The sequence below is a fragment of the Pogona vitticeps genome, chromosome 3 (genome assembly GCF_051106095.1).
Source record: "Pogona vitticeps strain Pit_001003342236 chromosome 3, PviZW2.1, whole genome shotgun sequence".
In the NCBI taxonomy this organism is placed as follows: Eukaryota; Metazoa; Chordata; class Lepidosauria; order Squamata; family Agamidae; genus Pogona; species Pogona vitticeps.
In genome coordinates, this window is record NC_135785.1 from 53344246 (window position 1) to 53352500 (window position 8255).

The 8255-nt window shown below is 40.8% G+C and overlaps 1 protein-coding gene and 1 long non-coding RNA gene across 5 annotated transcripts in view; one reads left to right on the forward strand and one right to left on the reverse strand.

Annotated features, from left to right (window-relative positions):
• The window catches only part of KCNIP2 (potassium voltage-gated channel interacting protein 2), a 133968-nt gene that overhangs the window by 33112 nt on the left and 92601 nt on the right, over window positions 1-8255 (forward strand). The window lies entirely within an intron of this gene.
• The window catches only part of LOC144587887 (uncharacterized), a 24092-nt gene continuing 23106 nt past the window's right edge, over window positions 7270-8255 (reverse strand). For both annotated transcript variants that reach the window (XR_013543082.1, XR_013543083.1), the window contains exons 3-4: window positions 7794-7870; window positions 7270-7407 (exon numbers count right to left, since the gene is read on the reverse strand). This is a non-coding gene — a long non-coding RNA (uncharacterized LOC144587887). The remainder of the gene's footprint in view (window positions 7408-7793; window positions 7871-8255) is intronic.

Consider the following 8255-nt stretch of genomic DNA (forward strand, 5'->3'; position numbering starts at 1 on the left):
CCTTAAAAGACAACAAAAAGCAACCATGTTATAGATCATTACATCATGACATATCATTGTGCCCTCCACACTTACTGAAAAAAAAATCCATTGTAAATAATGTATTTCCTTTTAACACGTTACTAATACGCTCCGGGACAATTCCCCCTCCACACAATGCTTACATCATGACATATCAGCTTCCTGTGGGAAAGCTTACATTTTTTGAAGATCATAAGTAAAACCTTGTCAATCTAAGACAAAAGGGGGAGATGCTTATACCATGATGTGTTGAAGACCTGAAGCTCTCATGATCCTCACTCCTGTCTGCACTGACTGGGCTGGATGGGAACTCTAGTCCAATAATATCTACAGGGCCAGATGTTCCATGCTCATGGCTTTAGGGTTCCTTTGTGTCTCAGGCCCTCTACAATCCACGTCAGTCCTACTTCTTATGTCCCTCTTCCACCTGGAAATAAGAGAGACCTTTACGCCAAAGTCATGTCAAAGATCTGCAGTGATGTTTGCAAGAACATTTGGCAGAACATGCTGGCAGTGCCCTAATACGCCAGGATTCTCTATCATGGAAGCATTGTAAACATATTCAGCTGAACACCCTTGAAGACTGAGTACAGTGGGGTCTTGACTTGACAACTTAATCCGTATTGGAAGGTGGTTCTCAAGTCAAAAAGTCTGTAAGTCAAGTCTCCATTGACCTACAGTGCATTGAAAACCGATTAATCCCGTAACAGGCCGTTTTTGTTCCATTTTGGTTTTTTTCTGGTCTGTAAGTCAATTCTCAGGCTGCAAGTCAAACCTAAATTTTGCGGCCAGAGAAGTCTGTAACTCAAAAAGTCTGTAAGTCAAGCTGTCTGTAAGACAAGGGTCCACTGTAATCCATTCAAAACTATAATTCTCAGAATTCTTTTGTATATGATATATCTGTAGGAAAGCCACCATAACATTCAGATTCCTATTCTTCTATTATGACCTTTGTGGCAATATATCTGGCGCCTTTGCCTCCCATGTCATCCTCATAGCACTGCCTATGGGGCAGGATAGGATGATAAGGTCTGACTTAAAAGAAATCATGGAATAATCTTCATGACCAAACAGGGATTTGGACCTGGCTTCCCTCGACCTAAGTCCCACACTCTGTCTACACTACCACAGGAGCGAGAACGTCAGCGTTGAGGCAGAATCCACCTCTCCCTGTATTCCCAAGATAGCCACTTCCCTTTCTACACACCATTATTTGAATTAAGTGATAAAGAGCACCTTTTGTATGGTTTCCCCAAATTCTGAAAGGTTAAAATTCTTTCGCCCAGGCTCCATTGATGTCCATAAGAACTTTTAACCTTGAAGAGGCTGGTATTTTTGGTCCCACCCTTTTACCATTGCCCTACCTGACACTGAAAAACATGCCCCCCAGGAACTTCTATGAACCTAAATTGGGCTCCTCGGTGGAAACACATTGTGCTTGTTTGAGGAGATGTTGCCTCATGAAGATATGGCTGAGTCTTTTCTGTATCCAGTTAATGTATCTTCCTTTATTGGCTGAATGAATACTGGTTTGCTGATAGTGAATTAGAGAAAGACAGAAGGATCTTTCTCATTCACATCCCGTTGAGCAAATATTGTGCTAATGAGTGAAATCTCAATGATGTCCTTTTAAAAAAAACCTACAAAACTGTTAGTGCTGCCAGCGTGAAGAAATCCGCCAAAGAATTCAGAAAGTGGTGTGAGAGAGGAGTACAAAGACTGTGAGATATCGGCAGGCTTCTGAGAACAATGTTCGAATCTTTTACTAGGAAGGCAGCGCTGGGCAGCCAGCATATGAGGAGGGTTGATTGTTTCCTTTCAACAATCCCAAAGCAGGTTCAGTAATAAAAATCAGGCTCAGAATGGAGTCGAATGAAATGTAATAGGAGGAATTAAAAACAACAACACCCAGTAGCCACAAATAGTTCACACAACTAAAGATCCTTGATCTAAATCTGTTTCAGGAACCATTGTAGGCACTGAAAGTAAATGTGCATGTTTCAGGAAGGGAACTGACTTTCATAAGAGACCCCATTTAAAACACACACACCCAAATAGTCTGGCCTATTTGGATCTGAAATGATCACTCTCTAGATACCAAAATCCAGTTTTAAATCTGCACCTGACCATGAAGCTGATTGGCCAGCTTTGGGCCAATCACTCTCTCTGTCTCAACCTAATTTTCCTTATGGAATTGTTGTGAGGTGAAAGATGGGGACAAGGAACCTTAAGTACAAAACATTTCTATGGATCTTATGCTTGTGTTTAACCCTTGCCTGCCCTGCCTTTCTGACATAGTTAAGGCACATTATGTGATATCATAAGGCCCACTCCTTGCCACTCTGTTTTGGCCCTGAAATTGAAGAAAATGGGGCGCCATTATCCTGCAATCCAGTGCTGTCACCAGTGTTGACATTCAGCTGCTGGTCCAGTCAGTGTTTTCATGTGAAATACATGGCCTGGGGGAGCCTTTTGACTTCGACACTAAAATGACTTGGGCTGGCACTGTGATTTCCCCCTCCGCATGAAAGAAAATGTATCTGGTTACAGGTGTCCTGCAGGTATTTTTTTTTACTTTAATCTTTTATACTACTTTCCTCTGATAAAATCAAGCTCAAGATGACTTACAAATAAAAATATAAGTCAGAGGAAAATGTGAAAACAATCCTAAGAATAAAACAAACAAACCAATAGCAGCAAAAACAAACAAACAAAAAAACACCATTATGAAACATCACTGTAAAAAGCATATTAGCAATAGCAGGTGAAAACTTCTTCAAGACTGATATTCTAAAGTAGTGTTTAAAAGAACCAAACAATCTTAAGAAGTACTAAAAATAACAGAAGCGTTTAAAGACCTGGGCAAAAAAAGGAGCCAGCTGAACCTCTGGTAACAGTAGTGTTGTATTTACAAACTATGTAAGCCACAGTTTAGGGCCTCAGATTATAAGGAACCTCTAAGTTTAGAACAAAACCAAACCTTACATTAGAATAATACACATTTTTGCATAATATTATGGAGCCTCTTACACTTGGCATAGTATAGGACTTCGGCATTTATCATCTGACCATATTTAGGAGGGCATAAGCTTGGTCAGTTGTACCTGGAAAGCCCGAGGTCAGAGGTTGAATTCCTCCCTGTGACTCCCAGAAGAAGGGAAAGGTAAACAATAACTTCTGAGTATTTTGCATGCAGGAAACCCTTGGAACTGACTTAACGGCAATATAAGCATCATCATTCTATAGTTCATAAACCGCAAAGGAAAAATGTTTGCTTCTTGTTTCTAGCAACCACATTTTTGATGGTGAAGGACTGATGGGGAGAGCCTCAGAATATGGGTTTTGATATGGAGGAGTCGATTCTTGAAGTTTTCTGGTTTCAAACTGGTTACATATATCAACAGCTATAGGGCTCTGTGGAAGGAGATTGGAGAGGCTGCTCTTTGGCCTTTAAAAATAACATGTTTTTCATGTATTAAAAATCCTCAAAAGCCATATGGAACAAAGCCAAATTTATTGCCTCCTCAAAACTGAAGAAAGAAAAAGCTGGTCTAATCTTCCTAGTGAGAGAATTCCTTAGTTAGGAAGCAAGCACAGAATCCTGTGCATCCACCTGGCCACTTTAAGAGGGACATATAATTAGGACTCAGGAAAGAACTGTAATCTAGGAGCAGACTCATCAAAAGAGGCAATCTTTCAGATATTTAGCTGTTACAGGTCAATACAACCACCCTGAATTCGGACCCAGAAACGAATCAGAAAGCAGTGATATTACCATAAGACTGAAGAGATACCACCATTGTTGCAGAAGTTAACAGTTCAAACACCTGGTGGACTAATTCCAATTACACAGTCACACAGAGCATTTTGCAGTAGTCTGCGCTGGTTATTTAAGGCTTGAAATGCCAAACTCAACACCTTTATATGAACTTTGAGGGTAGAACTGCTCTTTAGTGTGTTTTGCAACTTAAATATCTGCTGTTCCCATCTGGTCTCACACTTTGTTCTCAAACTTGGAGGAATCAGTCAGAAATGTTGTAGTGGCAGATTGTAATGTCTGATTCAGAGATGTGTTGTGAAAGCGGAAGGGGGGGATGTTTCAGATGGTGATAATTAATGGCAGTTGGGCTCAACTCCAAATTGTGTGTGCAAACATCTTCAGGTGCCAGATCTCAAAAACATATATGAAGGATAGGTAACATTATCCTTGTAGGAAGATCATCTCTGTCAGAGGGTCTGAAGAAGTGAGGTAACATCTTGGGGAGGTCATAACTTCTGAAAATGTGTCCTATGTCCAAGAACTTGGAAACATTACTTTTTTCGACTACAGTTCCCAGAATCCTCAAGCCAACAATCTGCCTTGTTTGAGAGCTATGGAAAATTCTTTTCTTTTCTTTTCTTTTCTTTTCTTTTCTTTTCTTTTTCTTTCTTCTTCTTCTTCTTTTTTTTTTTTTTTTTGACAACCAGTCTTTGAATTTCCCATCTAGCAGGAGAGATTAGTTGTAATTTTCCTAAGCTATCCTCTCTCTCGGTGATAGACAGGCTCACAGATACACACTTTGATGTGTGTGTTTTCTCCATCATCCATGTGTCGCTTGAAGGGGATACTATGCCTTGAACTATCAGTGATAGATATGTATAAGATGTGCCTTTGAAGCAGCCACGCATGCCATATTAAGCTACGGGTCAGAGGAAACATTGATTTTTAAGTAGCAAAGGAGCAGCACGGGGGGTGGGGGAGGGAGTGTTGGAAAAGAAAGAGGCTGCCTTCCTCTCCAGTGAGCATGGAAGTCCCTGCTGGCTGCAGAAATGTGGCTGCTTTTTCTGATACGGGTTTGGAATTCTTGCTTTTAGAGAATAAGATGTAACTTTCAAACATCTATTGGTTGTTCTTCTCAGCCCCAAAAGCACATTCTTTTTTTCTCATTTAAAATGCCAACGTGCCAGGCTAGACATAAATCCAGTCTCATCTCATTTCAGATGCTAAGCAGGGCTTGGCCTGGTTAGTGCTTGAGCTGGGAGACCAGCAGGGAACAACAGAAACATCTTCAGGTAGGACCCTGGAGAGTTGCTGCTTGTCAGAGTTGACGGGCCTAGCTTAATGGACCAAAGTTCTGACAACATAAATCAGCTCAAATCTGGATCAGGTCACTTCAGCTGTCTATTATACTCCTGTAAGGATCCCCACCCACCCCAGCTTCGGAGTGTATTGGGAGTCAGGATCAATTTCTTTTAGGGACATGGGTGTTAGACCTGCAAGGATTTGGCTTTTCACAAGAGGTGACAAGAATATAGGATATCCATTGGATTTGTCCAGCCTTTCATCGCCTTGAAGTTACCCTCTTCCAGTTTACCCTAGAATCACTAATCTGATAGATTAAAGTGGCACCCAGGCCTTTCCCAGGATGGTTTCCTATTGGGGACCAAACAGTAAATGACACCTCTGTGTTCCCAAGATCAGGTATACAGAAATGAAAGCCAAAACAGTTATTTTGATACATGGCGTGGAAAGTCGCACAAGTGTTTCTGTCCATCCCAGGTGGTGTGAATACAATAGTATTTGTATTTATGACAATAAATAATGATTTGCTATCCCTTCATGACACCCTGATGGTAGGCCTGCCCCTGAAGTGCAGGCAGCTGCTGCTGTTGTTGTTTTAAATGTGGCAAACATTCCATCATGGACGCATTTTGGGGCATGTACTCTATGTACTAAGATGCAGGCATCAAACACTGCCTTTCTTTCTCCATAAAGTGCTCATCTACTCGTTTATGTCAGCATGCTCTGGACAAATAAAACAACATCTGGTTTGTTCATGGGATGGTTGCCTCACTAAAGTCCCTTTTCTGAGTGGGAGACAGGATCTGAAAGTGCATCGTATGTAACACCAATGCGGTGATTGCTATCTTTATTCCCACTTTCCACCATTGGTCTGTCCGCCACTGTCTTCTGAGTAAACATGGGCATTGGTGTCCAGGCTGGCAATGTTTTGTTTTAATTACTCCCTATATAGTATTTATAGCTTCTTCTCTGTAGCCTTAACAGGTATGGGCTCCATATTGTGTAATACGTTTATACTCCTCCAGATCTCTAAACTTCATGTGCCCATCATTGTTTCCTCCAAGCAACTCTACTTACACCATATACCAGATTTGTGTGACATACTGTATCTTTATTGTTGAAAAAAACAGTCACAGAAGCCTTCCTGCTCTCGATCAGGGCCACAGTGGGGGACGGTGAACATGAGCCTCACTCACTGCCACTGTGCTGACTTCCTGCCTTAATTTGCCCCAGCTCCTAAGCCACTGTTAGTCATTGAGATGAAAGTGTGTGGGAGCCCTATATCTTTTTGAAAAGGAAAATGGGGGTGCGTGGGTGCTGATTATCATGGCATCTTAATGTAGCATTTAATTTAATGTAGCAGTTAAAGAGTGAAGTTTTGCTAGTTTCTCAAGGTTGATTTAATTTTATTTACACTGACACTAAGGCTTGGTTGAGATTTATTTACACTAGTAGTTTGCTGTTCCAGGAATGACAAACTGATTTCTAAGCTAAATGCTTATTAAAATCCTTCTTTTGTCATTACAAGGCAAAAAGCATTTATTAAAGGAAGACTTGGTGAACTGTGTCTCCTGTCCTTTTTTAAACAACAGAGTCTTCTGGCACCTGGTACAGTTTATTTGCCATAAATATTTTTGGAATCTGTTAATCTTTTAAGGTGCCATAGACTCTTTATTGTTTTTGCTGGAACAAACTAACTTAGCTATCCTCCCAACCCAGAAATTGTTCCTGTTTTAGAATATCTGAAGTTATCAATATGCTTTTCTCCCCCCTTGATGGAAATTCCTAACTCAGTTTCCTTTTCATCCTTGCTATTACAATCTTGGTCATGAATTTAGTGTCATGAATTTGAGTTTTACTGCCCTCTGCTTGGCTCATTGTGAACATACCCAGAGATGCGCAATCTGTAGGTTATGATGTACTGTACATACCTTACTTGGACATTTCTATACTTGCCCAAGTATTTCAGATGAATTGCACCTGATATGGATGGTAATAAATATTCTGCATCACTTTTAATATCCCAGGGATACTATTTTCTACTTTAATAGTTAGATTGCAAATATCCTTTTATGGCACTAGTACAATTTCTGTCTTTGCCACATGAGTCTCTTTTTAGTCCAGACTGGATGCTCTCAGAATACTAGTAAATTTGACACGAGTGATATACTGTTTATTACAATGGAGCTGGAATGAGTGGTAATTTTGGAAAAGTTACATTTTTGAACTAAAGTTCCCACAATCTAAGAGGTTATTGGGGGAGTTGTTGTTCAAACAAAGGTAACATCTCCATGCTTTCCGGGGTCCCAAGGTGGTTTCACTTTCTGCAATGAGAATGAAAAATCTTTTTAGGTCATTTACTGTGTGGCTCATTAGTACTACTGTTCTTTTTTTTTCTTTGCTAGCTAGCAGCCAATTTGTCCTAGAATTCAGGAGAAGCCCAGCACCAGGCCTTCCTTAACCACCACCCCTGTGTGAAGTGGTTTCTGCAGGTGACCCATGCAGATATAGCATTGGGATGGTAATTATAGTGATATTTCTCTGCTTCTGCCAGAATCTTAATGCATCGCGCGTAAGCGCAGAAGAAGGCAGGGCAAATGTGCCACTAATTAGACTCCTGAGACTTCCAGTCAGAGCAGTAGTTCCTGCTTATTGGTTATTAATATACTTATTAATGTGCTTATCTGTGGAGGTAAAGGAAGGAAGTCACCTGAATGTGTGCAGTTCGACTATGTTCCTTTTTCCAAGCCTTTATCCTTTGGGGAGTCAGCAGCCACTACAGAAAACCTGAGAACAGAAAAGAAAAAGATGCATGGTCAGAGTGGGGTTGGTAAGTTTGTGGACCTCACAAGCAAGCAGGATACAACCCTGTTGGGACCCAAAAATATTGTATGTTGTGAACCTATGAAATGTAGATTTTGGAAAAATCACTTTTTGTACTGCGGCTCCCAGAATCCTTTAGCCAGCATTGCTACGGGCTATCTTGGCTTGAGGATTCTGAGAGTTGTAGTCATAAAATAGCTTTTCTGACCTCTGACAAAATGGATGCATTATCTGTGATTCAATATGGTGCCTGCCCTCCCTGCCGCAAGCGCTGAAAGACACTCCTCCTTTTTTAAAAAATATATGTAATATCAGCAGTAGTTTGCTGATTGAGAGCATGCAGCCTGGA